This window comes from Anticarsia gemmatalis, chromosome 30, assembly GCF_050436995.1.
Source record: "Anticarsia gemmatalis isolate Benzon Research Colony breed Stoneville strain chromosome 30, ilAntGemm2 primary, whole genome shotgun sequence".
Classification (NCBI taxonomy): Eukaryota; Metazoa; Arthropoda; class Insecta; order Lepidoptera; family Erebidae; genus Anticarsia; species Anticarsia gemmatalis.
Window position 1 is genome coordinate 25,001 of NC_134774.1, and position 5,000 is coordinate 30,000.

The 5,000-nt window shown below is 48.3% G+C and overlaps 2 non-coding genes and 1 pseudogene across 2 annotated transcripts in view; all 3 read right to left on the reverse strand.

Moving 5' to 3' along the window:
* Nucleotides 1–2,035, reverse strand: part of LOC142985691 (large subunit ribosomal RNA) — a 5,118-nt pseudogene extending 3,083 nt beyond the window's left edge.
* Nucleotides 2,036–2,528: 493 nt separating this feature from the next.
* On the reverse strand, nucleotides 2,529–2,685 carry LOC142985712 (5.8S ribosomal RNA). Its single transcript, XR_012960259.1, has one exon. It is a non-coding gene; the product is annotated as a 5.8S ribosomal RNA (ribosomal RNA).
* Nucleotides 2,686–3,138: 453 nt separating this feature from the next.
* Nucleotides 3,139–5,000, reverse strand: part of LOC142985708 (small subunit ribosomal RNA) — a 1,902-nt gene continuing 40 nt past the window's right edge. The window contains exon 1 of the ribosomal RNA XR_012960255.1: nucleotides 3,139–5,000. This exon is cut by the window's right edge and continues 40 nt beyond it. This is a non-coding gene — a ribosomal RNA (small subunit ribosomal RNA).

The following is a 5,000-nucleotide window of genomic DNA, read 5'->3' on the forward strand; positions in this document are numbered from 1 at the left end:
TGCGAAGCACTCGATACACCTACACATAAATATGCTAACAACTCTTTTGTCATCTAATGGTTATTTACGAAAGGGACCCGAAGGGCACACAATGTGGCACAGGCTCAGGCAGGCCTGATTTCTTGTGGTTACCTTCTTTTCTGCTCTCGTCTGTATCCGTACCAGTTTACAGTGTAAAACATAATATCTTATTATAGACTGACCATTGCTTACCCGTCTGGATTCAGAATATTATTATAGGTACTGACAAACCTGTCTGCGCCGGAGCTCTTCACACGCGTAATAATGTATACTTGCGATGATACGTCCGAAACCGCGTAACCCGTAATTATTTTTTATATATCATCCGTTGTTTATTTTTTAAAACTTACCACATAGTCTGTTTCATAGCTATCCAATTTATTTCCTTAATGCAACCAATTAATTTGGTTATATGTGTTTCGAACAACAACGTCATCTGTTAGTTGCGGCGAACAACGACAACAAACGAAATTACTCTGTTGGCCATCTAGGATATCCCGACCGCACCGGACCCACGTAAACCAACATTTTTGTGTAATATATCATACAACATTTATGTTTGAAAATCCTATAAATGTATAGCATGTTTCAAAGGTATTTTTTTACAATAAAGCCATCAAAATAAATGAATTAGAAAGAAACATGCTTTGTTGCGAGCTATAACGCCATCTATTGGTTGGTGCGAACAACAGGTATCGATACGGCAGACGCTGCGTTAACTTTATGCGAATGTTGTGAAATGGTTTGCAACGCCATCTATGGTCTCTATAGGGAAACGCAGGTTCAAACGATTTCTACGTATTTTTTTCAATTTTCTAAAAATCTTTGGAATTTTATGCTATAAAAAGTATCCTAGAACTTGCTCCACTACTTATTCTATGCATATACCAAAATTCAGTGCATTCTATTCGGTAGTTTTTACGTGATAGCGACACATACAGACGGAGGACAGACAGACAGACAGACAGACAGACAGACAGAAAAGAAAATTATAAATTGCAGATTCGGTATCAGTATCCGTTACTAAACATCCCCCATTGGTTTTTTTTAAATATATTCAATGTACAGAATTGACCTCTCTACAGATTTATTATAAGTATAGATGACTCGCATACATGCTAGACTCCTTGGTCCGTGTTTCAAGACGGGTCCTGCGAGTGCCCGAAACTGAATCATCGCCGACAGAGACGCGCACAGTCCGAGACTGCACGGCTGCAACAACAGACGCGCCGCACCTACGTCCGCGCTTGGGCGGTACGTTGGATACGACGTTGACTTGCGTCGGGCCGGACGCGTTGAAAACGCGTGCGCGTTTCGTCAGAACTACCGTCCGACGGCCGGTCGGCCACCGTCGCGGTCCCACTATACCCGTGAAGGTACAATGGGGCTCCCGAACGGCGCTTAGACCGACATCGAACGGGTCGCGATGCATTTACTAAGAGAGAAGTGCACGCCGTCCGCGGACGTCGACGGACGCGCGTCGTGCCAGCCGACCGAGGCCGACGACATCGAGGCGCGCGTCCGTACGCCGCGGAATGACGATGAATCTCTCCGTTCGTTCATTCGAGTTTCGCAGGTTTACCCCTGAACGGTTTCACGTACTCTTGAACTCTCTCTTCAAAGTTCTTTTCAACTTTCCCTCACGGTACTTGTTCGCTATCGGTCTCGCGGTAATATTTAGCCTTAGATGGAGTTTACCACCCACTTAGGGCTGCACTCTCAAGCAACCCGACTCTAAGGAGAGTCCCTCTCGCCACGGTCCTCCGTCGCTACGGGCCTGGCACCCTCTGCGGGAAAACGGCCCCGTTCAAGACGAACTTGGACAGGAGCGACCGCGACGAGAAAGCGGAACCTCCCGAACACCACATCTCCCGCCGCCTGAACAACGGCGGGATTCAGTGCTGGGCTTCTTTCCTGTTCGCTCGCCGCTACTAAGGAAATCCTAGTTAGTTTCTTTTCCTCCGCTTACTAATATGCTTAAATTCGGCGGGTGATCCTCCCTGATCTGAGGCCAACGATAAAAAAATGAGGCAGACGCGATATCCGTCAGCGTTACGACGACGCAACCGTCCCGGAGGAACGACGACGGCGTCGATGCGCTCTTCGGACGTCGAGTCCGCCTACTGTGTGTATTGCGCGAAGATCGCGACGATATTAAATCACTCACGACACATAACACGGTGCGTGCGTACACACACGCTCAACCCTCTCTATACATACACCGCCATGCGGCAAAAGTATTTCGAAGAGTCGAGCGCGCCGCTAGCGTATATGTGCGCGATATGAGATATTTCGCATATCATGCACTGTCCGCAGGCGGCACACCGCCGGTCGTTCGACAACGTTTGTGTAAACGTCGTCGCATGATCATCATCACAATCGACACGTGTGTGGTTCATCGTTGATATTTAAACGGACATTGGGACGAGGACTATTAGTCGACGTCACAATGAACCGTCATGTGCGCCCCCGTAAGGGCGCAATGTGGCATTTGTATTTTATACAGCCGGCCCTCAGACAGGAGTGGTCCTGGATGTGTCTCCACGGACCGCAATGTGCGTTCGAAATGTCGATGTTCAAATGTGTCCTGCAGTTCACACTATGACGCGCAGTTAACTGCGTTCTTCATCGACCCGCGAGCCAAGTGATCCACCGTCCAGGGTAATAGTTTTTACACCACTACCGCATGGATAATATTGTGTGTGTTAAATGTTACAAGTTACAAATGTTACATATGTATGTACATACATATATTATGTTTGTGGTATAACGATACACGACACACGATACAAGCGCGCCTACCGCAACAATGACGCTCTCGCGTGTTCTCGTTATGTGCGTTCGATTGACGAGCGCTCTCGTCGAGGTATCAACTCGTGGTAGCGGATTTGTATACCAGTCTACGTTGAAGTTACGACGAGCGCGACGCGAGATACGTTCGTCGGGTGGCGGCGCGAGATGCGCCACCCACCGTCGAACAGAGTCTCTTTTTTGAGTTTTGGGTGTTTAGGATATATAAATATTATCATCACCATCATCGTCCATCATCGTTCATCGTGTGTGTTGTGTGTGCACAACGACAACAAAAACAGCGCGACGACAACAACGACAACACGTTAATGATCCTTCCGCAGGTTCCCCTACGGAAACCTTGTTACGACTTTTACTTCCTCTAAATGATCAAGTTTGGTCAACTTCCCAGCAACGCCGACGGCCGTGAAGCCACCGCGTGTCGGTCCGAAGACCTCACTAAATCATTCAATCGGTAGTAGCGACGGGCGGTGTGTACAAAGGGCAGGGACGTAATCAACGCGAGCTTATGACTCGCGCTTACTAGGAATTCCTCGTTTATGGGGGATAATTGCAAACCCCAATCCCCAGCACGAAGGAGTTTCAGCGGGTTGCCCGGGCCTCTAGGCCAGGGAGAACATGCTGATTCCTTCAGTGTAGCGCGCGTGCGGCCCAGGACATCTAAGGGCATCACAGACCTGTTATTGCTCAATCTCGTGCGGCTCGAAGCCGCCGGTCCCTCTAAGAAGAATTTTAATACGTCGCCAGTGAGTTGCGTGACGGAGCCACGCACACCTAAATGACGACGCCTATTTAGCAGGCTAGAGTCTCGTTCGTTACCGGAATTAACCAGACAAATCGCTCCACCAACTAAGAACGGCCATGCACCACCACCCACCGAATCAAGAAAGAGCTGTTAATCTGTCAATCCTTCCGGTGTCCGGGCCTGGTGAGATTTCCCGTGTTGAGTCAAATTAAGCCGCAGGCTCCACTCCTGGTGGTGCCCTTCCGTCAATTCCTTTAAGTTTCAGCTTTGCAACCATACTCCCCCCGGAGTCCAAAATCTTTGGTTTCCCGGAAGCTGCCCGCCGAGCCATTGTAGTAACGTCGGCGGATCGCTAGATGACATATTTACGGTTAGAACTAGGGCGGTATCTAATCGCCTTCGAACCTCTAACTTTCGTTCTTGATTGATGAAAACACCTTTGGCAAATGCTTTCGCTGATGTTCGTCTTGCGACGATCCAAGAATTTCACCTCTAACGTCGCAATACGAATGCCCCCAGTTATCCCTATTAATCATTACCTCGGAGTTCTGAAAACCAACAAAATAGAACCGAGATCATATTCTATTATTCCATGCACGAAATATTCAAGCAGCATTTTGAGCCCGCTTTGAGCACTCTAATTTGTTCAAAGTAAAATTGTCGGCCCACCTCGACACTCACCGAAGAGCACCGCGATAGGATTTTGATATTGAACCGGCGTATTACCGCCGGCTCACCGACGATATGCTCCGCAGACGTGTCAGTATCACCGCGGATGCGGTGCACCGACAGCGCGGCGCACAAATGCAACTACGAGCTTTTTAACCGCAACAATTTTAGTATACGCTATTGGAGCTGGAATTACCGCGGCTGCTGGCACCAGACTTGCCCTCCAATTGTTCCTCGTTAAAATATTTAAAGTGTACTCATTCCGATTACGAGGCCTCGTAAGAGTCCCGTATCGTTATTTTTCGTCACTACCTCCCCGTGCCGGGAGTGGGTAATTTGCGCGCCTGCTGCCTTCCTTGGATGTGGTAGCCGTTTCTCAGGCTCCCTCTCCGGAATCGAACCCTGATTCCCCGTTACCCGTGACAACCATGGTAGTCGCAGAAACTACCATCGAAAGTTGATAAGGCAGACATTTGAAAGATGCGTCGCCGGTACTGGACCATGCGATCGGCAAAAGTTATCCAGATTCATCAAAATTAACGACTTCAGACGCGGGGCCCTCCGTCGATTGGTTTTGATCTAATAAAAGCACTCATCCCATCACTGGTCAGAGTTCTGATTGCATGTATTAGCTCTAGAATTACCACAGTTATCCAAGTAACTGAGTAAGATCTAAGGAACCAAAACTGATATATTGAGCCATTCGCGGTATCGCCTTAATACGGCTTGCACTGAGACATGCATGGCTTAATCT